Source organism: Phyllostomus discolor, chromosome 4 (genome assembly GCF_004126475.2).
Source record: "Phyllostomus discolor isolate MPI-MPIP mPhyDis1 chromosome 4, mPhyDis1.pri.v3, whole genome shotgun sequence".
In the NCBI taxonomy this organism is placed as follows: Eukaryota; Metazoa; Chordata; class Mammalia; order Chiroptera; family Phyllostomidae; genus Phyllostomus; species Phyllostomus discolor.
In genome coordinates, this window is record NC_040906.2 from 15,900,234 (window position 1) to 15,926,117 (window position 25,884).

Here is a 25,884-nt window from a genome sequence, read left to right on the forward strand (position 1 = left end):
TGACTTTTTCTGAGACAAAATACCTGCTCAGTAAATGCTGATTGAAGAAATACATTCTCTTTTGCTGCTGCTCAGGACACTGGTGGGAATGAGGAATGACTCTGAATATGCTGGCTTTCTTCTGAATTAGATTTTTCTGCCACCTTTATTTCACAACAGAATATTTTCTCAGGAAAGCTACCATCTCCTTGGGCAAAGAGCAAGTAAGAAGAAAGCTTGTCATTTTACCATAAAAAGAGGTGAGGGGGGAAACAGAGAAAGGTGACATTAAAAGACCAAAGAGCAAAGAGAACCTGGCATATGAGGCCCGAGATGCTAGAAACAGGGCAGCAGATACTTGATCAGTTTCTCCTGTGTCACCTCTGATTTCACCAGCAATTAGGCTGATGGAATATATTCCAAATCCGAACACTTCATGTCCCTGAGGACTTGGTGGTCTTGATGAATAACCTCCAATGTGGGGCAGGCTGGAGGCTCAATTCTGTCTGAATATAAATCACACCTTCTCTCCCCTCATCCATTCAAGCCATTCCACCCCCAATCCCAACTCTTCCACTTCTTTTTGCTCCACAAACTGTTAGGAGGATATTAAGTATATTATCCCAATAGGCATAGGCTGCAAGAGAAACACCTCATCCATAACCACCTCACCACTCTCTTTGCCAAAAGCAAGATGAGATGAAGACTACTGTAGTGTCCCTTGGGAAAATTTAACATCTGGGACACATGAACTAGGAGACATTATGTTTCTTCCTCTCCTATTCTTGGACAAATTGGATGGCCTGTGAATGAACAGGCTGTAGGGTTGGAGAAATCATACATTGGTGCTTTAACAGGGCTCCCTTGAAGAATATCCTCAAGACGGACCATAGGTGTTTGGGATGTGAGGAAAGGAAAGGATCCACAGTAAACTAAGGCACACCTTAAGATCCTACATGTGGATCTGTATCCAGATTGCTGAAGGTATATGATCCTGGACAGTTTTCTCAATCCCAACAAACCTCAGTTTTTCCTGTAAAATAGGGATAATAATTATACCTAAGTCAAGGGTAATTGGGAATATTGAATAAACTATTGTAAGAAAAGGACTTAACATGAGGGATAGCACCTAAAAAACATTCACTAAAAATAGATATTATTATTGATTTTTGGTAAATCATTTAAAGTGACATGGTTAAATGAAATCAACATGAAGACATTTAGAGAAATATTAAAAGAAAGTGTGATTTCAAAGAATTTTCCTGATTGTAGCAGTGTATCTGAGATTATACTCGGGGTACACAATTCATTTGTCTATGCTGTTACGGGGTTTAGTTGGAAAGTTTTTGAAGCCTGAGTCAAATCCCATCCCACTCCTATCCATTATCTATCTATCTATCTATTTACCTACCATCTATCATATCTAATCTATATATCATCTTTGTATTTATTTTGATAGTAAAACTGAAGTCTAAGAGAACACTGTGAGTTGTGAAAGCAGAGTGAAAACCTAGAACCCAGAATTTCTGTCCTTTTATTGGTTGCCGTCTATGCTGACACTTAAGAGTTCACAGTGAACATTTGAGACACATACGAAGGACTTTCTGTATGCCATTTGCACTCCTTGCCCTGAAAAGTGGGCATGATTATTTCCATTCTGCCACTGAGGAACTGAAAGCCTGGGTATGTGAACGAACTGATTTGAAGGTCATAGTGATATGAGTCTTTTACCAGCTGAAGAGTTTGGATATATGAGATGCCTAATAAAATCCAAGTAACTTTGCATTCTAGCAAGGGAAGGGAGGATGAAATGAACAAGAGGAGAGGAATCTCTTTGATGGCCTGTCCATGGATATATTCTGAATGTCTGAGAACAGTGTGAAGCACTTAACAGGGGCTTCATAAATATTTACTGAAAATGCTAAATGAATAAACAAATAAATATCAAACATAGTAAGAGCCCAATGGAAATGTTCTTTTTAAATTTTAAAACTCATAGAAGACATTTACATTACCAGTTTGTAATGTAAATACTACTAGTCACTTCCTTCTCTTTAAAGAAATATTTATTACTTTTAATATTTAACAGTCCAGTGATTGCTGGGGATGGTGTGGAGGTAGAAGATGGCAGAGGGAGATAAATCGTTATGGAAAAAATGCCATAAAATGAAGTATAAGAAGTAATGAAAATTGATGAAAACCAGAAATTAAAGAAAAATTATACTCACACCATATCTTAAAGATAATCTATTTATCTTTTTAATTTAGAGACTCTCTCCTCCCCTGGATTTCTGTGATATCAGCACTCACATAATTCTGAAATAAGATTATTCCCCACATTCTGATGTCCACTGTCATCTTTCTCTGAATTCTTTCCCTTGGCTGATTCATTCATTGTCATGATTTCTAATACACCCTATGTAGGGATAACTCTTTAGTCTCCAATTTTTGGCACCACCCTTTCTCCTAAGCTCTGGTTCATCATTTTTGTTCTTGACATTGCAGCCTTGATGTCTGTCCTGATGATCAAAAATAGAAGAAATTGCCTTATCTTCTCCACCATGCTTACTTCAGTTCCATATTTCACCATCTTCCCAGGCACCCCATCCAGAAACCTGTCATCAATCACTTTTTCTCTTTGGCTCAGCACATGCACTTATTCATCAGATTCTGGGAATTATACCTCCTCATTTCAGTCCCTCTCTGTCCCTTTCTTAGACTAGTGCAGTCATCTCTATTTTACACATTGTTGTTACATCGGCCATCTTGAAGCTCAGCCCAGCCCACTTCTTTTTGCTGTCCATGGCTTCGCATCACCTGAAAAATAATCAGAGCACCTAACTTTTTACTAATTTCTTCTAATTTGGTTTCGTGATCTGGTACCAGTATTTCCGAACACATCCAAGTTTTCAGGACATACCTAGCTTTCTCTGCCTCTCTGCTTTGCTCGTGTTGTTCCCTTTGGCAGAATGTTTCCCTTATGCTCTCCTTCCTCCTGCACTTTCTGAGTTCAGATAGAAAAGATAGGTGTAATATGCAAACATTGCCTTCATAATGTTGACCCAAATACCCAGGGCAGGAGTTACTGTCTGTCCTCTGAGCCCCACAAGCCACCATATTTTCATGTGTTTCTTGTCACATCCAAAGATGTATCACTGTTACAGATGAGTATAATGTGTCTAGCTTGCTGGCTGTGAGTCCCTTAAGATCTGCACCTGGTAAATATTGCAGAGAAGTCAAAGGCCAGACACAATAATACCTTCCACTTGTGGCAGAATATTATTTTTTTACCTATCTTCTCTTTTTTTCCCCATTTTCCTCCTTGCTAAAGGTGGCTTTTGCAAGATTTAGTAGATGTTAACACAGTAATTAATCAAAATTATCCTATGAGACGCAGGTTGATCAGATTTAGGATTAGTTCTAATAGTCCAGCACTGAGGAGGGAGTTGGTGGGGTGGACAAGAACATGGAGCTCAAAAAATAATGAAAATTAAGAGGTTCTCTGGGGAACAAGGACACTTCAAGGGAGGAGTGGCAACTGTGATATCATCAACATAATTTCTAAGAGAATGCACTGGTGGATGAGGATTTGCACCTACAGATGGGATATTTCTCCTAACTCTTATGAACTATAGATTTTGAGAAAGCTCTGCAGACTGACTTGCATACTGGCAAATCTGGATCTGGACTTTTCTTTGGATCATATAGATATGTGCTTACCTACAAAGTCACAGAAATCCTAGGTAGTGTAAAAGTATAAAGATTTACTTTTTTTCATATAGGAAGAAATCCAGAACAGGCACACCATGGATCTGAGAGCTATCAGCAACCCTGGCCCTTTCTCTGATTCAGCCCCTCCATTTTTAGCACAGGGCTTTTGCCTTCCCGGCCACAGCACGGCTGTTGTAGCTCTCAACTCCACACCTGTGTTTGAGGTTTGGAGAAGGATGAGGGCCAACAAGGTTTTACATGAGGCTTTATTTATTCAGGCTTTCATTTACTCTGTTGAAGAGATTTAGGTCACAGAGATAGTCCAGGCTAGAGGATGACTAAGAAAATCAAGCAGGTAGCTATTTAGCCTCTTTTAAAGAGGAAGGCTAGTGAAAAAAAAAAAGAGTTATAAATTATTTTTAAGTGAACTACACTGTTCAGGTCACCATACCCTATGACTCTTCCCTATCACTATTACGGTCTTTGGAAATAGTAACATGCACCAACGTTGTGGTAAAAAGTGGGTTCAAGGAAATGTATATATGTGTGTATGATGTATGTGTATATGTGTATGTGTATGTTTGAATTATGTGTGTAGGTATGAATGTGTGCATGGGTGTAAGGAATGTATGTGTGCATGCATGTGTGCTTGTATGTGGTGTATGTATAAATGTAAGTATTTGCATAACTGCTCTAGGCCTGGGGTTTTGCTTATGAGTCCATTGGTATTTGCTATGATGGCTCCATTTCTATTGACTCTTCCTACACATTAAAAATAGGGATACTAAAGAACTTGACCTTAATTAGTCTAACTTCAGAGACACTAAAGGACCAGCCACCATTCCAGTGAGATGCTGTAAAGGCTGAAGGAACATTCTGTTAAGGGATCTAAACACCCTGCTGTGTGAGACTAAGCACCATTTTTTTTAACAAATGAAGAAGATATTATTTAGTTTCTATAGCTTTTATTTTAAGAACGTTGGCCTTTAATTTCTTCAGATTATAATGTAAAGGGAGGTTTGAATTTTGGACTTTAATTGCTCCCTGAGAGTTTGATACTGGGAGGCAGTTCAAATTTAAGTTCCAGCCATTCCTATTCTGCTAACATCATATTTTGGATTGTATCATTAACTTCTGATGAGTTATATTGACCATATTGGTCAGTGGCAACACGAGATGAAATATGAATGAGGCAAATGGGTTTCAAGTTCTGGGTATTTAATTCGTGTACCATTCTTACCCATTGTAGAGTCCTCCAGAGCAAAGGTTAAACTGTTCGCCATGATCCAGGTAGTCTACTCAATGGAGGAGAACTTGACATGGGAAAGAGACCTCACAAAGTTGTGAGGAGAACTGTCCTGAAGAACCCGAGGGAACAGTCGGCCCCTGGTAGACCACTAGTTTCATTACAACCTAATGGTGTAACACAACAAAATCTTGAGAGTATTAGAAGAAACATTCTCCATTTTCCATGTTTTCAAAAAGGGGAAAACATTTCCACTATATATTACTCAGAAAGGAAAAGTAAGAAAGAACTTTTCTCCCTTTCACCTTTAAGTGATTGTGTGATTAGATAGGACTTAGAAATGGGGCTCAGGTACTTCTGAGGTTTTTTTTTCCCCTCCTCCAAGGGTCTGCCTTGCCCTTTCTTTCCTACTGAGGTTATGAGGGTGAGAGGCCAGGTGTGACAAATTAGTAGGGTCTGTCCAGAGGACAGACTTTCTCTTTCTTTGCTGTCTGGTCCTAGTGGCTAGAGAGAGTGAATCTGGGTACGGGATTCTTCTCTGCAGACCCTCATACTCCATTGAGAATATACCCTAAGTCTAGATCTGAGGACTGAGCAGTATGGGGAAGCTCAACTGGGGCCATGACTGCCAGCCATAGTTTTCAGAGTAGTTTTACTAGCCATTAAGCTGATATTTCTCCTTCTCCATCATCTGACTCCTGTGTCTAAATTTCAATTCCAAAATGATGTGGGAGCAGTGAGATTAATGATCACCTCTAAATCCCCAACAAATATTAGCAAGAGAAATGTTTGTTGGTTCAGGAGACAGATTCCCCCTGAGGGACCCGACCAGCCATACTTCCAGGGTGAGGCCAGTTCTGTAACAGATGGATAGATTTGCAGAAAACACCGAGGGTGTCCTTAGAAAAAGGAAAAAGGAAGGAAACCCAAGAGATGGAATTTCAGGATGGCCCCTAGGGGAGGTTTCTGTATGGACTGATAAATAAATGAGAAAAAAAAATGTTTTGTACCACAGTCAGGAACTGTTATTTATGGGTGTCTCATGATAACATTTTTTTTCTGGTAATGTATTGGGCCTTCATATCTTCCCAGATGTAATGGGAATTACTAAAGGATGAATATAATATATATGAGACACTTAAGAAACATCTATTGAATACATCAAGTGAAGGTGAGGATTTCTATTTCACAGAGTTAATAAGAATGCAGTACACTAAAAGGAAACATTAAGGAAGAAAAGGAGGGGAGGCAAACACAATTCTCTCTCCAATCTAATGATTATAGGTGAAATGCACGTGAATTCTTAGTAATAACCAGGGTTGGAAGGAGGTAGTACTAATAGGAGATGATTGGAAAGTAAGCCCAAGAAAGAAGAATAGAGAAACAGAAAGAGAATGAAAGAGAAAAACAGAGGAAAGGAGGAAGAAGTAACAATACATATGCTATTTAGTCGATGTATTGTGCTATCAAGGCGACCTAACACCTTCAGAGTAAATGATACTTTCACATTAATGTTTTCATTGCAAATTGTTACATCATCTTTTTAAACTAAGCCTGGGACAATACCCTAGAATGACCCTAGGTGAGACTACAAATAAAGGAAAATTCAGAGTGTTTCCTTTGTGTTAAGTGGAAAATTGTTAGGGTCACAGGTGCCAAGAAACAAAGACCAGAAAGAAAAAACAATCTAATCAGGAAATGCGAAAGCTGAGATTTTAGCAAATTAACTCACCCTGATGACTCATCCCAGACGTATTAAGTTTTCCCATTTTACAGCCTCTTCATTGAAAATACTAAATACCATCTGTCTCCAGCAGATGACTTAATGTTAGTCTTAAAGCCTTAAAGTTCACATTTCCTAATTCTTTTGTTTGGAAATAAATAACCTTTATGTTGCAGTGGCAAGGTCTTGGGAATGTGATTTCTTTGCCCACTTGGGGGGAAAAACACAAAAATTCCAAAACTGAGCTCTTGGGTTGTGAAATATTCTGTGGGTCAAAGAAGGTTGGTTCTGTACACATGTTGCCTCTACTGGATCCAGCCCTGAAATTCTTTTTAAGATTATGTTGCTTGCCTTCTTAGCCAAATTTCAGTTCTTCGTTAAACTTGAGACCACATGCAAGGCTAAAAATGGGAAATACCTGTCCGGACCAATCATGATCCTCAGACAGCAGCTCCTAAAGTCAAACAATGGCCTTTCCATTTATTCCTTCCTGCTCCATTTTCTCAACAACATTTTTTTTTAAGTATAAAAAATGTTCATTGGATTGTGCTAGAATATTTGGCTTTCCACATTTTAGGTGCTTCAAGTAGGAATGGGAAAAGTAATAAAGTGTATTTATCAAGAATCTTCTTTATACAAGTCTAAGCTGAACAACAAAAGATAATTAAAGGGAGAAAGAGGGGGCACGCTTTTGCTATCCCAGGGACCCTGACATATACACAAAGTCAGGCAGTCAGTTTATTGGAAACAAAGGCTGGCTCTAGTCCTAAGATTAGACACTGGCTCTAGCCCAGTTACCGACTTGCCAGAGGCCATTGGCAGGTGACCTCATGTCGTTCTTCAAGTCATGGGGTAGGGCTAAGATGTGTATATATATATATGAATCATATTGATTCAGAATGCTTGAATAAAAAGAAAATTCATTTTTGTGAGAACACAGGACTCTGGGTAAGCTGGGTTGGCAGCCCCAAGACAAATATTCTGAGATAACTTAGTGTTTCATTTCATCCCAGGCTCTTTGCACTTAAATTCTTAGCATGCCAGGCCTCTCAAAATTGGGCCCCAACGTACCTTCCCAATTTCTGTTGCCACTTCTTCCCTGTGCATGGGCTTTTGCTATTCTGAAAACACCTGCCGCATTCCTCCTCTACTTTGTTTATGCTGCTTTCTCTGCCACACCCTGCTGTCTGCCTCTGCTCACCCAAATCCTACTTCATCCCCTACTCACAAATGCACTTTTCAGTATGTTTTTTTCCTGACATCCCTTGCTTATCCCTCCCTAACAATTTGATATAGTTTATCTTCCTCTAATCCGGGGTTTCTTAACCTCAGACATTTTGGATCAGATACTTTTTTGGTATAAAAGACTGTCTTATTTATTCTAAAATATCAATAGCTTTCTTGGCCTCTACCCACTAGATCCCGGTAAAACCAGTAGAACCCCCGCCCCCACTACTATCACCAGGTTGTGACAGTCGAGAATGTCTCCAGAGATTGCCAGATGTCTCCTGTGGGAGCAAAATCACCCCCGACTGAAAATCACTGCTGTACGCCTCCACCCTACTCATGGTGTTCATGTTCAACACCAGACAGACCTGACTTTGAAACCTGGCTCTATCACTTCTTCCGCTGTGCCTGAGAAGAAGCTGCTCAACCCGTCAGAGCTTTAGTTTCCTTACTAAATCGTGAGAATAGTAGTTTTTCGTTGTCAGAATTGTTAGGATTATGTGAGTTTTAGGAGTAATTCAGACATGTTTGGACTCTCTGGCAATCTTTTGGAAGAACCCTCAAGGCGCTGGTTTGCCTGGGCTCAAGAGCCATTGAGAGAGAATTCCTCCTCAAGGAAGGACGTGGACCCTGAGTGACCACAGCAACAATGACGTGAAAATACTCACATAAGGGCTACTGTGCACTCATCAATAGTCTAAGCACATTGAGCACAACATATAAATTAAAGGAATCCACAGCAAAAGTTAATGGGGAGTGAGCAGTGATTCTGTGAACATCTCAGAGATTCCTGTTCAGCTGCTATCTGGCCCAGCCCCTAGTCATCCACACTTGGGTTGTGGACATGAAGAAGACTGCTACTGAATACTAACACGGGAGTTTAACTAAATACTGTATTATTTGTCACGCAAGTATCACTGGCGAGGGACACCCACACAAAGAGTAGGCAGTTATTTTCTACCTCACCAAATTTCTCAGTGCCTTTAAGCACCAGAAGGGCTCAAGTAGAGAGGGGTGGTGGAGTGGAGGCCGAGGAGCAGCAGCACCCAGGAAGAGCTCTGTCAGAGGGGAGCATCCTGGGTGACATCTCAAGCTCCTTGGAACAGCAGGGCAGACAGATGGCATGTGCAGGTAGACAGCAGCAGTGCCTGGGAGGAAGAGTGAGGCCAGAACTTCGGAAGCAGCACTTTCCGGGGGTGGCAGCGCAGCCTCCTGCAGGAAGGTGCTGCACCGGCTGGAACAGGGACAAAGTCTCCAGTAACCTGCAGGCTGAATCCTCATGAAAGGCACCCTGGAAATGCACAGGGCTATTCAGAAGGCTTGGTCAGCAGCAGGAGGCCCTGCACCAGCTGTGCGTAGCAACAACCCTGAGAAATACGTGTTATTTTAATCACAGTATCCACATCTAGAGCATGCATGTATCTATTGCTTGTTGGACTCTAGGAAATTCATAAAACACCTTGTATTGTTAGTTTCCCAACAGGTAGAGCTATTCAGGAGCAGTTTAAATCACCCACCATCTTCACTTGTCCATAGGGTCAATCTTGCTTGGGAGAATTTTTGTCCACCATTTCTATTGGACTGATGTAACTATAGTGATCAGTTTGCCTGTCAAGCAAATGGCAAAAACGACACTTACAGAAATTTTAATTAAGTGTTTCATCCTAAACAGGGAGGCATATGATGTACTTGGAGGGCCATTTCATACTGAGCTTTTGTTTGGTGCAAAGTGCAAAGATGACATCAATGGTGACACTGTAGCGCATGCATACCCCTGCAACTTAAGTAGTCCCCCTTTTGCCCCCATTCTTCACAATATTGATGACGGGCCCTGAGAAATGTTCATGCAGACTCCACCATGGTCTTCTGGGCATTGGCATACCTTTACTCAAGCAGGCTGGCTCAATTTTATTCTAACACAATGATGTAATTATTAGTAGTACAATTCACCAGATATTTCTGGCTCTCTGCCTTCTGTGTGAATGGTAGGATTGCACATCTTCCTGCCCTTCTGCTTGGGGTGGTAACATATGACTAATGTTGGCCAAGGAGTTGTGAGAATAAGTGATGTGTCACTCCATGCGAAAGCATTTAGTTTCTGGCATGAAACCATTCAGAGTACTTTCCTGCTGCCGTTGTGACCAGCAGTGCTCCAGAAGGTGGCTGCTGCTTTGGGCTGAGTCTTGTAGTGGGGAGGATATGGCACAGAAACGACAGCGAAGACACAGGGGTTGTGCAGTGTGAGTGAGAAATCACCATTGTTCTTTTAGGCCATGGATATTCGGTGCTGGGGGGCGGGATTGTTATCACAACACCACGTGACCCACACATGACGTGTACAACATGGAGCCACAGGTCAAAGACAGCCCGAACAGCTTCTTTGTGCCATGTACTCTGTTAAACTTTCAGAGAAACCCATGAAATGATCAATCACAGAATTTACAGCCTAGCCCTGTCTCCCATTCTGATGAACCCCCCAGAATAGCTCCAAATTCTATAAAGAAAGCATAGATCAAAATATTTTATTTTTACCCTTCCATCTACTTCTATTTCCTACTGACCACACAGTAAGTTGCCTAGATATTAAAGGGTCTGAAAGACCTATTCTCAGCATACATGCCCCCTAATATATCCACAAGCAAGAGAGCAGTGTTTAAGGATGACAGAGACCCTGGACTCCATCCAGACCACGGGTATCAGGAACCTTGCATTAAACATTGATTTGCATAATGATACCTTACTAGGACACAGTGGTTTTTATTTACTTCAAGGCACTGTCACATAAATTATCTCATTCAATGGGCTGGTAGTTTTCAACCAACTGGTTTGGTTTTTATTATGAAGGGAAAGGTCACACAGCTAGTCAGTGGTGAGGAGATACAATCCTTCCAGATCTTTTTTTTTATTTTCACTCGACATGGTTCCAAGCTCTTTGCTATAATGCAGGGTGGTAGGCACAGATGCCCATTTTCACAACCCAGGGCCCTGGTGAAGATGCCCACATCTCAGTATTTGGAGGTCACCAGTGATACACGCTCATCCTAAAACTGACCCTTAGCGCCTCTCTCTGAGCAGGTTGGTAGTTTAATCCCGTCTTTTATAAAACTCATGACCAAAATTATAATACTCATGCTTTTGTCACAAAACTGAAGCGCTCACTTGAAATATTCATCATGCTATTCATTCATGCTAAATTTTTAGTTATTCAGGTTCAATATTTCCCAAATACTCGTCCCTGTGTTGCAAGAGAAATCTCTTCTTCATAAGTTCTTCCTTGCTCCCACACTCGATTCCCCAGTGCCTGTCAACCTCTTTCCTTTCCTGCCTCTCTCCTCCTCTTTATCCCTGCCATATGAATTATGGAGTGGAAATAGTTTTTTGGGCCAAAGCATGATATGAATTCAGAGACATGAGTTGAGCCAATCTCCCACGTAGCACAGGGTCCCTTTCACAGAATTCCAGACAAACAGTTATTTGGCTTGTGTTTAAAGTGTTCAGTGCTCCTTGGTTCTCAGAGGATCCTATTCTAGTGATTCAGAATTTTAGTCACTACATAGTTTTCCAGTTTTTAATATTAGCAAGATAGGAAGAATTATACGAACTGCCCCGTGTGAAACTCATCAGCCCAGTGACTTCAGTATGGTACTTGGCAGGTGCTGGTGGGTAGAGAGCAAATAGTACATGTATCTCCCTTTCCAAGTGGTGATCCTCTGATTTTTCTAAGCCACCGGGGCTCAGTGTCTGAGACCACTCTGAAGGGCTTTAGTATGCATTTTGAGTTTTGGCAAACCAAAGTGAAGCGGGCCCCCAATTGAGCATGGTGTGCAAAAGAGGGAAAGTTCTGAATCCCTAAGGGGGGGGGGCAATTGGCAGTGGTACTCTGCAATTCTCTGCTTCACCTAAGAGAGTGCTTTTGGATGACTTGTGACCTCCACACACTTCCGTGAGCTTGGACCGCTCACTCTACTGCAAATGCTCTCTGCCTCTCCTGCATCAATGCTTTTCTTCATGCTCTTCCCTCTCCACAACTTTGCAAAATGTCTCCTGTATCATTCACCTGTTTCATGTTAGAATAACTGATGTTCTCGCCTCCATTTCTTATCAATTCCATAGTAGTACTAAATTCTTATCCACACGAGAGCAAAAACTGCATATGACATGTTTTAAGTTCTCACTCAGCCTCTGGCACAGTGCATTGAGCTGAAGATGGGTCTGCAGCACCAGAAAAAGGAATCAATGCAATTTATAGCCCAATTCATTCAAAGGTGAGGCCGCTTAGATAAGAAATTCACACAGAAAAAGCGAATCCAGCCATCACTCACTGTGACTAAAAACCACAGCTCACAAATCAGCCTGGGCAGGTTGTCCTTCCAGAGCAGAAATATTTAGGCAACAAGGACAAGCTGTGTGACTGAAGAGCAGAGGGCACTACTGAGGAGTGGCGGGGGGAAGATATTCTACGAACTTCCCTCAATTTCTTGTGTCACTGACATCAATAAATTGGCTTAAAAAAACACGCAAAACTCCCCCGCTAGCATGCCCAGACCTAAATCTGATCCTTCCTCTAGACCGACAGGCACAACAGGCTAAAAGCCAGGCCTGGGCTCTGTCCTCTGGTTTGCCCTTGGAGGGCAGGGCCAGCAACAAAACATTAGTTAGGGGAAACAGGGACCTACTTGTGTGTAAACAGTTCACCTCCACTCCCGAATGATGTTGTTTGTCATAGATTACGGGTGACATTTACTTTGTTCCACTGTCTCTGGTGGCAGCCAGGGAGGACAGAGGGCCATGAAGAAGAGCAATGAGTTAGCATATTGCTGGTCTGCAGGGTGAGATGTTCTCAGGGTGTGTTTTGGGCTGGTGCGAGTGTGGGGACAGTCAGGGCAGCTGGAGCCCATTTCTACCCTGACAGTGCCCCTGCTCATTGCTGAGAAAACTCCCTGGAGCCACAAGCAGAGGTGCAGTGGGTAAGAGACTGTCATCATCTCTGCATAATGTCATTTTGCCATCGACAAAGTTTTGTCCTCCTCCCCCACCCTCCTGCACACTTACAGTTAGTTGTCTGGTTAAATATTTCCGTGACACGGAAGGCCCGTGCAGGGAAGTTGGCCCGGGAAATTTTACCTGATGGCAGAGGACAGAGTGAGCGTGTGTGAGGGCGTCCACCCAGTCCCGCGTGCGGGTGCCTGCTCCACTTTCATCACCTCTCATTCTCCTTTGCAAAACGTTCCAAATCCACAAATGGCACGTTATGATACGTATCCCTATCATGTAACAGTCTGTAATTACATAATTCACGTAATAGCTTAATCTTTTCATAGTTCAGGATGAGCCTTTGTCTTCCTAAGTAGCTGGCATCATCGAGAAGGCTCTTATGGTGTCTTCTGGTCCCTTTGAGCCCTATCATGGTTGGCATAGTCCTGGGCACAGGGGCACTTCCCAGTGGGTATTCGTAAATGGGTTCCTTCAACAGCTTTATTACCTGATATTGATAACATTCTATAATTATCATTACATTACCATGACATTAAAATTTCTCCTGAGGGCATAGAGCCAAACTGAGAGAGAACATGGACAGCAGCCATTATCCACATAATTCTGTCCGTGCATATAAATGGAAAAAGTTGAGTTAAACATGCACACCAGTGGCTGGGTAGACTGCTTGGTGCTTTTTATTTTAAGCACTCAGGCATTCGTCTAACCCCTAAGTGGGTGGCATCTGTTTAATGTAAGCACAATATTAATAAGAACTAACATTTATTGAGCACTTACTATGTGCCAGACATGTCCTAAGCCCTCTACATGTTTTAACTTATTTAATCCTCACAGCAAACCCTGTCATTATCTCTGTGTTAGAGATAAGAAAGGCTGAGGAAAAGAGAGCAGCTGGCTTCTTTTGACTGGTGGGCCTGTCTTTGAACCCAGAGAGCCTGGATTCCAAACCCATGCTTTTAATCACTGAGCTGTACGAGAAAAATAAGTTAACTCCCATTTATGCTGTATCTCTTGATCTGTTTTAAAATAGATATTAAAAAGTAGTTTTGATTTTATTGCAGTGTGGGGATGTTTTGTTATATGTTGCTTTCTAAATGGTGCAAAGGCCAAACACAGGGCTATGCTGCCCACCAACTTGGCAGATGGAGCCACAGGCCGGCAGTTGGAATCCAAGCCGAGAACATCCTTGGAAAGGAATATACTGATTAAAGATGAGATGAGGCAAATACACTGCTCTTGGGAAAAGATTAAATGTGCTTCACAATGAAAGAGTGTACGTAACCATAATTAATGAAGCAATAATCACTTTTGAGCTTATGTAAGGCCTGATTCTTTGATTGCAAGTGTTTCCATTTCAAGGGAGCTGGAAGGATGCTTTGGCTGGTGGTACCAATCAGTCGATCAGTCACCCGAGCTGTTTCATCTCTGGGTTGCAGTTCTGCTTGATCAATGTATCTGCCATTTCCAAAGAGCTTTAGAGGATTTCTTCTTCCTGTCTTTGTGCTTTCTGTTGGTTTTCATCAGAAGCAAGATGCCGAGTCAGCTTCTAGTTGGCATTGATTCAGTGGGTGCAAAGATTCAGTGGCGGGGTTGCATTTACATTTTTATCACTACCTTAAACCTGAATAATTTATCATGCTCTTCCCAGTCCCCTCACCCCCATCGTTTTACAGAACCAGAGTGAAGTTCTTGCTTTTGTAATCAAGCTCATTTCAGAGGAGCCTGCCATTTCTCACGGGCTTCTGACACCCTCTCTTTTCTGTTGGGGTGAAGTTTGGGGGAAGATTGTGTTGTTGTTGTTGTTGTTGTTGTTTTTCCTGAGTGATTCATCTTATTGTGTTTGTCAGAGATTTCTTTGTATGTGTTCTCTTTCAAAGTATGTAGATTCTGCAACAAGTTAACTGGCCACTAAATTAAAGATTGTTGGCTAGGAATCTGATACGTTCTTTATAAATGCATCTTTAAAATGAAGAAATTAAAAAGTGACAACGAACTCCAGGGAGATAATCTTAAAGACTTCTGCATGGGGGCTTCTTTTCTGAATAAGTTCACCATTCAAGGGTGAAAATAATCGTCTTGGTAACGTCAGCCATGTGTGTTCATGGAAGGAAATGCCCCTCGCTGTGCCAGTAACTGAGATATGATTGCTTCTACCACACGAGCATGCTCAGGAATCCCCTCACCAGTGTGTAGAAGGGACTTGTTTCACCGTGTTGTCAGTTGAGAAGAAAGAGGAATAAATAAACACACACTCGTGTGCACACAGAGCTCACGTCAAGACATTTCAGTGCATGACATCAGGCACACAGGTATGGCTCCTCAAACTAAAAAATCCCGACTTAATCTATGAAATAATTCAATTTGGTGTTCATTGCAAAGCAAATGCTTTTGTATATTTAAAATGGCTGTTGACCTGGCTGGCGTAGCTCAGTGGCTTGAGTGCGGGCTGCGAACCAAAGTGTCGCAGGTTCGATTCCCAGTCAGGGTACATGCCTGGGTTGCAGGCCATGACCCCCAGCAACCGCACATTGATGTTTCTCTCTCTCTCTCTCTCTCCCTCCCTTCCCTCTCTAAAAATAAATAAATAAAATCTTTTTAAAAATTAAAAAAATTTTAATGGCTGTTGAATTATCAAAAACTTGAGAATCCTTTGATGTCTTTCAGGGACCTGCTTTAGAGCCAGGACCATCAGGATGTATGATTCTAGGAGTGCACTCATGTTTTCAGCTAAACTCAGCTAGCATGTTGCCCTTCCCGTCCCCAGGGCGCAGCTTCCCCAGGGGATCTGACACCTGCAGCACATTTGGCTGCAGAGGTTCTCACTTCCCAACACCAGTAGGTCGTAGAGTGGGAAATTACAATCCTTTCTGGGAATGGTTAATAAATCACCAACAGTGATAATGTGGTTAATTTAATGTGTACCCTTGGCTAGGCTATGGTGCCTAATTGGTGGGTCAAACACCAGTTTAGGTGTGGGTGGATGCGATAGACTTTGAATAAAGCTGCTTATCCTCTGAAATGTGGATGGGCCTCATCCATTCAGTTGAAGGTCTTAAGAACAAAGATTGAGGTTTCCCAATAGGAAGCAGTTCTTAAGACTGCAGAGTAGAAACTCTGCCTAAATTTCCCTACCTGCAGACCCGTCTTGCAGACTTCACACTCAAGATGGCAATATCACCTTTCACCCAATTTCCAGCCTGCCCTTGGAGATGTTGTATTTGCCCACCACCATAATCATGTGAGCAATTTTAAAACATCTCTCTCTCTCTCTCTCATTCTCTCCCTCCCTTCTCTGTTGGTTCTGTTTCTCTGGAGAATCTTGACTAACACAAATGGCAATTAGTCCTCCTTCTCACTCTCTGAGAAAATGACATCCCAGCCCAACACCCAGGAATGACACCCTGTCATTCCTATAATGAGAAATTTTAGTGCACTTTTCAGATCCAAAGTGTAATTGGTAGCAGATGATTTGTAGTGGTAAATTGGGAGATTTCTGTTATTTCCTAAGACAGATCTCAATGCCTGATGATACCCTTGGACTCAGCCCAAATACACTCTCTTCCATGAAGGAGAAGACTCTGAGAACCTTCCCCACCACATCCCAAGGCTGCGCTAGGTTCCTCTCTTCCAAACAGCGCTCTCTGCCTCTACTCTACAGCTTCTCCACTGAGTTGAGCACGTTGCATTGCAATTTGTTAGATCCTTTTCCCTTACTAATCTGATCTCTGTATGCCTAGGATTAGGTTTTATTTATCTTTGTATTGTTGGTGGATTCCATAGTATCTGCACAGAGTAGGTGTGCGTATATTTTGCTAAATGAATGAGTGAAGGAAAGGACCATTTAATATTAATAGGTCCGTGTTACGTCTGGAAGATTCTCACTATAATTCTAGGGTGCATTGGAAAGAATCATTTGAGTCAGACAGGTTTGCCTTTTATTCCAGTTTCTCATCTTGTGATCTTTGGCAAAGATTTCTGTGTCTTTGGTATTTTTTCTGGATCTGTAAATCAGAAATGATCAACTATACCATCTTTATTGGATTACTATGAAGATTAAGTGAAATAAGTATATGATATTCCAGCAAATGAGAGGTGTCATTTCCCTCCTATATTACTAAGCACTTGTTCCAACATACTCTAGGTTCTCTAAAATTTAGTAGTTAAATACACCAGGGGTCTCTGGCTGTCCCCTCAGTTCCATCATGTCCTTTTTCTAAGAGGAGGTCATGGATACATTGAGCCCTGAATCAACTCTGGTTCAGGATAACCTCTGACTCCAACCAGTGATTCTCTTTGGGTTCTCTTGCTCAAGCTAACCAACTGAGAGCATGCTGTGTCTAATTTTAGAGGCAGAAGAATTATTTTATGTTTGCTCTTTGAAACCTCTTAGATCAGTGATGCTGTTCTCAGGGGACTTTGGCAATGACAGCAGATGTTTTTGATTGCCATACCTGGGGTGGGTGGAATGTTATTGGCATCTAGTAGGTAGAATCCAAAGATGCTGCTCAACATCCTACAAAGCAAAGGACATCCCTACAAAGCAAAGAATGATCTGGTCTAAAATGTCAATGGTGCTACAGTGGAGAAACTCTGCCCTAAGTAACGGAGAATGGACACTTTTCTCTTCAATACATAAAGGAAGGCAAAGCAAGTCACAATTGTGCATTAAAAGAAGATTGTTCTTTGTTTCAATACTAACACACTTCTTCATCCATCTTCCCACTTTATTTCCAGTCTAGACCACTATTTATTTATTTATTCTTACTCTGCACTAACATTATCCTCTTAAATTATATAAGAATATAAGTATGAGTTTCAGATGGGGGCTGGGCAGTGGCAGAAATGTATTAGCATTAGATGGTCATATAAGATAAAAAGTAAAGTGAGATTCATCAACACTCCCACCATACCCGGTTTATTGGTGGGTGGAAACATTCAGCAGCGTAGCAGGTGATGAAAAGTGTCATTTCTCCACCCGGGGTGCCCTAGTGTGAGTCCGTGACCTGCCGTGTACAAGCTGTGTGTTGCACAAGTTACCTAGCCTCTCTGTGCTGTGGTTTCCTGTGGCACGAAAGGAAGAGCACCTGCTCATGGTGTTGTTTTAAAGACAGGTGGTCTAAAACAAGGAAGCAGCTGTCTTTACCCTGGCGCTGCACGTTTCTAGCTTATGTGACCCTGAACACGTCATTTAACCTTTTCAGGCCTGAAGTGCCTCATTGCGAGATGGAAAAACTCATAGTATCTGTTTCGTAGGCATGGTGCAAGCATTAAATGATATAACACATAAAAATGTTTTTGTTCCAGTAAACCCCTGATAAGCGAGTAGTTTCTATCCCTTGAACAACTGCTCTGTAGGACCAGAAAGAAAGCCAAAGTGTGGTGACTGCCCACTAGGGGAAAAGTATGGCTTGATCAAGAGGGACTCAGTGATCACCTACGTCTGTCACTGTCTGGACTTGTTCTCACTCCTTCTGGGCCCAATACAGTGAGGAAAATGGTGCTGTATTCAGGTTGAGGAGAAACGTAGGTTGTGGAGAAAAACTTTCCTTCTCCCATTCCCATCATCAGCAACACACTCGCATTCCCTTGCCGTGATGGTCTGCAAGCTCAGTCTGGGAGATGGGCTGAGTAATGGGGACAACAGGGTGGGGATGTGGGAGAAAACCCTTTCCAACTGGAAATAATCACTTCTCAGTTAAAGCCCTGGGGCCATGGTCCTGTCACAGAGCAGGACTGAGTGACATTTTCCTTGGGCTTCTGGATAAGATCTGAGCTGGAGTGTAGGGCAGTAATGTGAAATGTGCCTAATTGGTTGGGGTGAAGAGCAGGGGGCCATCAATCTGTCTTTGGGCTTAGCCTTGCTCAAGGGCAATTATAAGCAAATTAACAAATGATTCTGTAGAAAAATGACATCAGGAGGCGATTTTACTTGCCTGGTAACTATTGGCTAAGGAAATTTACTCTGTATCAAGGAAGAAGATGGATGGGATGAGCTCCAAGATTTTATTTTTATTGAGAGATGATTATTAATGTTATAATAATTCACAGAGAGTCATGCCTTATGTTATGTTCGGGATATGTGAAAACTGTGGGATGGTGAAAATGAATCTGAAAGCATCCACGGTGTTGAGAGAAAAGCAGATATAACTAGGTCCCATTTTAGAGCCAAAACACATCCACCACACCTCATGCAAAAATCCAGTTCACTTTATTGGACACCACAAACAAAATAAGCAAAGAAAAGTTGATAAAGATGACCAGGTGGATTTGAGAAACATAGAAATGGAACATAAAAATAAAAAATAAAATTCCAAAATTAAATGCTCAGTGTATGGGAAAACAACTATATGAGAAGGAAAACACTACATATAGAACTCCTAGAGTCTAGGGAAAGTAGTACCTAGAAGGAAAGTTACAGCCTAGTATAACTATATTAGAACAGATGAAGAGTTACTTTTAGTAACTGCTAAGTAATGAGCTGAAAATCCAAATTAAATCATTAAAAAAGAAAACAGAATAAATCCTAGGAAGTAGAATAAAAAAATAATAATATTAAATAAAAATTAATGAGCTAGAAAACAAGTGAAATAAATAAGTGAAATAGATGAAGAAAGTAAAACTTCTATTAAAGTTTTCAGAGAAACAACTTCTGACTAGAATGGGAAAAAAGATGACAAATAAAAATATTGGAAATGACACAAAGGAACATAACTATAGACATAGCAGAGGTATAAAAAGATAAGAAAAGGCATTAAAAATTTGTAACAATAAATTTGGAAACTTGGATGAAATGAACAAATTCCTCCAGAAAAAAAAAAACTTACCAAAATTGACTCAGTAAGAAATAGAAAGCCTGAGAATTTCCATAAAATTAATAAAATTCAATTTGTGATCAATAATCCTGTGAAGGAGACAGCAAGCCCACATTATTTTACAAGCCAGTTTTGCAAGGCATAATTTAAAATCTTTAACGAATAGAGTGTAATCTAAACAATCATATTCCATGCCAGTCATAATTTGTAGATACAGGTGTACTTACTGAATGTCAGTCCTAGTTTTATAAAACTGTCAAAACTTATCATTCCACTAACATGAAAATTACTTTAGAAAATAGAAAAAGAGAAAATTCTCTTCAATTCACTCAAAATATATAATCATCTCAAAAAATGTCAATAAAGCATTTGATGAGAACCAACATATATTTAATAGATTTAGAAACATATTAATACATGTAGCAACCTTATATATACTTCTGCATATTTGTAGATATATTTATGTATGTTATATACAGTTTTATAAGTATATTCTTTTTTAAAAGATTTTATTTATTTGTTTCTAGAGAGATGGGAAAAGAGGGAGAAAGAGATAGAGAGAAACAACAATGTGTGGTTGCCTCTCATGTGCCCCCTACTGGGGACCTAGCCCGCAACCCAGGCATGTGAACTGACTGGGAATAGAACCAGCAACCCCTTGGTTCACAGGTTGTCACTCAACCCACTGAGCCACATCAGCCAGGGTACAATTTTACAAGTATATTCTTAAAAAATATATCTCTCTATATATTTATATAAATGCATAGTTAGCTATAAATAGTGTGTATACACATATAAAATGTAAATATATATTATATACATATACTGTATGCTTAAATATGTACGTGGGTATGGATGCATATCATTACTTCAGTATATAAGTATACATATAGGTGTATTTTAGGGTAAGTTGAATTACTGCATGACTGCTTTTATTGTGACTGTATCCCGGCTGTTCATAGCTCTTCATTCTTCCATGTAAATTTTAAACTTGCCAAGTTTCTGAAGAATGAATAGTAATTTTTAAGGGAAATTATACTAAATATATGACTCACTAAAAATAAAAATTATTACACCTTTGCAATACTCAAGCTCTCCATTCATTTAGATCCCTTGTTTTTAGTTAAAAAACTAAAAATGTAAAGAAATATCTATGTTTTCTCTATCCTTGTGATAGGGAAAGATTTCTTAAATAGGACACAGAATGGCTAACCACAAAGATAAATGATACATTTGACTTTAATAAAAATAAAAGTTCCTCTCTATTAAAAGATAAAGTGAAAAATGTTCACTTCTTTTGAAGGTATGTTATTAACACCAGAATTAACAAAATTTTAGCCCCAGGATACATGAAAAACTTCTACAGATAAGCAAAAATAAATAAATAAATAAATAAGCAATAGAAAATAGGCAACTGACTTGAACCAGCACTTCACAGAAGAAAATATAAATGGCAAATCTCCAAGATGCAGCCTTGTTCATAACAAGAAAATACAAACTAAGATAAAAATAAAACACACTCTGACTTTCTCGTCTGGCAACATCAAGAACCGCAGCCACACCAAGTGCTGGTGAGAAGACTGGTTAAAGGAAACTTGTAAGTTGAATCTAAATTAATACACCTGATTTTGAGAAACAAGTCACATTCCTCATAAAGTTGAATATTTGTATTCTGTAAGATGCAGCAATTTTACTTTGAGGTGCATAGTCCATAAAAACCCTTGCATATGTGTGCCAGGACACACATAACAGTGTTCACAACAGCATTATTCATAATAGTACAAACTGGAAAGAAAGTACATTGATACAAGTGAGTATTTTTGCCATCTGCAGACAGTAGAATCGTTTGAGTGGAAATAATTCATCTCTAGCTGCATGAAGCAGCAAAGATCAATTTCAGAAACATGCTTTTGTGTGGAAAAAGCCAGTTGCAGAAAACTTGGTAATATGACTTTATAAAGTTCAGTACTTTATAAAGTTCAGTACTTAGCCAAAGTTTGTAACTTTATAATTTTGGTTAAATACATGTGTGGTAAAATGATCAAAATGGCAAGGGAATGATAACAACTGAAGGTCAGGGAATGGTTACCTCTGTGAGGTAGAGGCGTGGAATAGGATGACTTGCACAGGTAGGTAAGATGGGAGTTGGGAATGGGCCAGCCCCTTAAATGGAGCATAAATATTTGAGTTCATTTTATCCTTGGGCAGCAACAGTTAAATACTCTTTTGAATGCATGTACATTTCTATGTGTGCACAGTACAAGCCCTGTTCCTGACAATTGATTTTCAAAGAGAACTTCTTCTCAGTGGGAACATTGCTTTTCTCTGATTAAATCAATCAGATTAGATTTTAGTACAATAGAGCTAGACAGAAGAATTTCCCAAATATTTAGAGTAAGAGTGGGCTCCAATGCTCTGAAACAAATCACTGAAATGAGATCTCCTTCAAGTTTCAAAGTGGATAATAGGGGACACTCCCTAATGATCCACACCCTGGATAATCCCCTTGAGTGTGCGTAGGGCCAGGGACTTGCTTCTAACCAATACAATGTAACAAAGGTGAGTGGATGTCACTCCCATGATGAGGTTATGTTGTAAAATAAAGGCTCTGGAATGTGACTCCTGTGGGTATGTTGCATTAAATGAGAACGTCTTAGAAAGCTACAGAAAGAAATTTTCCTTCTGGTAATGAGGAAGCACATAACCATGGGTAAACTGCCTAGTAGGGAGCTGTGTGTAGCCTTTAGAATCTGAGGGCCAAGAGGCAGTCAGGAGCTGCAGTTCTCACTCATACAAAGGAAATGAATCCTTCCGATAACCTGAAGGAGCTTCCCGTGGATTCCTCACTAGTCCAGTCCTCAGATGAGAAAGCAGTGGGGCCAATCCCTTCTCTATGGCCTGGTGATAGCCTAAGCATTGGACCCAACTAAACTGTGCTGGAACCTGCCCCCCAGAAACTGTGAGATAATAAATGTGCGCCATTTTAAGCTGCTAGACTTGAGGTCATTTGTTACAGTGCAGTAGAAAACAAATACACCAATGTGTCCATTTGTCTTTGTACTCCTACAATACAACAGGGTGCATAACTCACAGAGAGTGCAGTGTTGGTGTTTTTAGAGGACAGAGAGATGAATGGAAAAAGCAAAAACAAGTCCTCCCCTCCCCAAACCTGCCCACCAGGATCCTGAATGATGCTCCTGGCAACGGAGGGAGGCTCTGTCTTGAGAGTTGAGTAGGGTTGAAGCCGTGTTTATGCAATGTCATGAGTGGTAGGCAGTGGAGAAGAGAGGGCCTGGACCTAGGCTGGGTTTCAAGCCCCCTAATACCTGGAGAGACATCTAGACAGCATGGATAGATTTATTGAGAAGCTGATGAACTTCAGCTTCAGGCCTCCTCACTAACATCTACTTCTTCCAAGACCCGGGGAGGGTACCCAGTAATTTCCTACTTGTAATTTTGTACTCATTGTATCTATAGAGGGCCTGAAGGCTCCACAAAACCTCAACCCACCCCTGACAAACAACAGAGAACCAGGAGCTTAAGGGCTCATTCATTTTTGTAGCCACAGAACACCAAGTACGACACTTGCATATGGTGTTAAGTAAGTACTTAAGTTGAATTCCTGAGTTCTTGGAGGTGTCGCTGAGAGCCATCTCAAGTCTAAAAATGTCATTCGTTGATTCATTCATTTTTAAAACTAAAGATATTGGTTGTGAATAACTGTTGATAAATTGTTTCAGTGTATATGAGGTCTAGCCAGAGGTATGCAGCCATGTAATATAAAAAATAGAGATATTTATTGAAAGAGATACAAGAAACATTGTACATAGAACAATAATGCCTCAGTCTCCTTCAAAGTAGGCACCTTGGGGCCTCACACAGTTCTCCCAATACCCATCAGCTACCCTGTTGTATTTTCCTGAATCTCATTGACAGTCTGAAATGTCTTCCCTTTCAAAGGTGATTTAATTCTGGGAAAAGCCAAAAGTTACAGGGCACCAAACCTGTGCTATAGGGGGGCTGAGTCACCTGGGTGATTTGATGTTTTGCAAAAAAAACCCCTGCATAAAATGTGATGCATGAGCCAGTGCATTGTCCTAATGAAGCTGCCAATCACCAGTTGTCCATATCTGTGGTCTCCTTAATCATCTGAATAGTTTCCATGGAGGAATGTTCAAGCTAAATGCAAAATTTGACGTAGATTTGTTGCTCTACTTGCTCAGTCATTTTGAATGTGACAGCCACACAGTACACATGCTCACTCAATGTCATCGACCGCCCCCACTGACTAGTACAGTGAAGTCATCATTACTCATGCATGTGCATTCCAGTCCACTCTCCTTGGCTGCCAGGTTACATCAATGTCATTATATACTAACAATGGTTGGACTTTTTCCAGACAGATCTCGTAACTTTTACTTTTTGACTTGCATACCTTTGCCTGGATAGTTAAGACCTTTACATCAGATAAGTTATGTGAAATACTCATGGATTTCTGTTTGTCTTCAGTCTCTTGGTTTCCTTGAACTTGGCAATTCCTTTATGACACAATTGGGCAGAAGAGAATAGACCATATCACCTGGTGAGGTCCATGTTCACAATCCTCTTATGATCATCCTGCCTAATATTTTTCAGCAAATAAATTGTTTTGTGGAGAAACAAAACAATTTTTAGGTTATATTGGAATCATTTGGTGACCTAGCACCTGTTCAAGTAAAAGCCAGACTAGAAACCCGAGTTCTGAAAACCAGATGGAAGTATTAATAATATTGTATTTGGTCCCTATTATAGTATTGGTGGATGTCTTCCTTTCCTCTCTTTGATTTCCTAGTTATTGGATGTGTCCTACTTCGCCAGGGCTTTGGGTCCTGCCTAGTGTGTGGACATTGCCCTGGTGTCTTTATAACGACCTCTTGTCTCAGAAGTGCTATACAACTGGAGCCAAAATTCATCAATAATTTAATTAAAGCATTTAAATAATATTGTTCTATAAGAAATATCCAACTGTTATTTCTTCCACCTTCTCCTTTAATCTGTCATGACCAAGAAAAAGATTTTGTGGAGCCTCTAGATTATTGTAAACACCTTTGCTCACCACATCTGTCCTGTCCTCTCATGTCTAGAAGTGTCCCTGAAACTCAGTGTTCAGGAAGGGAGTCCTCATCAATGGCCCATTTCCTGCAGCATCTTTCAGAGCTTCTGATCCCCTGCCACACCCCACCCCCAATCCTTTGAGCATCCCAGTCACCACACAGGCCACTTAAGGCCTTGCAAACGATTACCTGCCAGACTCAAGGTCAAGCCCAAGCTTCATCTTTGTTAAAACCTCTCAAAGCCCTAGATTCTTCTGCATGTGTCACAGGCACATAGGCATTAGTCCTCTAGTTACCCCATATGTGTGTGTGAACACGTGGTCACATATATGTAGTGGTAAAAACATTTATTTGTGTTTCCCAAATGGAGACCCTTTATCCCTGTTAGCAGCATCTCAGTTCTTTCCCTTCTTCCACTGGTCTATACTTTTCCCTCCTTCAATTATACCAGCCTCTTCCTTGTATTCTGGCTTCACCAATGAGAAAGCCTGGCCGTTCCACTCCATCCATAAGAGGAACTTCTGGTTTAAGTTCCCAGAGCCTCAAGCTATACATTTACCTCCTATAGACTGTTGCTACTACTGGCATTTCTGTAATGAAAACTAATTTATACCATCAACATGGGGGAGTGTCAGTATAACATGGAACAGTGGGTGGGAAGAAGAAAAGCTTCCAGGGTGGCTGCAGCAGGGGCATGAGAAACTTTTCAGCTGTGCTTGAAGAAAACTAAAACTTGTGCATTGCACTCAGCCCTTCCTCCGCAGGACCTCACCCTAGAGGCCTGTGACAAGTTGCAGGAACTCTTGGGCCACTTTAAGTGCCGAGCAGCCCAGAGCCCCATTGCCACTGGCACTGCCCAGCACACATCACACCTGCTCTAAATAAAGCAGGCTGCTGACAATGCACTTGACACTCACTGTGCATTTTTAACATTCAGTGACATTGAGATTCCTATTATTGTTTTTGTTCATGCTCTGGTCTCTAGGTAGGTTTTGGGTAGAGTGCCCTGTCCTGTTTTTCCATCAACTCTATTGTTTGTAGTGCACAAGTGTTTGCAAATGCCCATGTCACGTCACTGCAGAGATGTCTTCCTTGGTG

At 40.9% G+C, this 25,884-nt stretch overlaps 1 long non-coding RNA gene across 1 annotated transcript in view; it reads left to right on the forward strand.

Annotated features, from left to right (window-relative positions):
• Window positions 1-23,236, forward strand: part of LOC118499994 — a 32,567-nt gene extending 9,331 nt beyond the window's left edge. Inside the window, exon 3 of the long non-coding RNA XR_004902513.1 lies at window positions 23,171-23,236. This is a non-coding gene — a long non-coding RNA (uncharacterized LOC118499994). The remainder of the gene's footprint in view (window positions 1-23,170) is intronic.
• The last annotated feature ends 2,648 nt before the right edge of the window (window positions 23,237-25,884 follow it).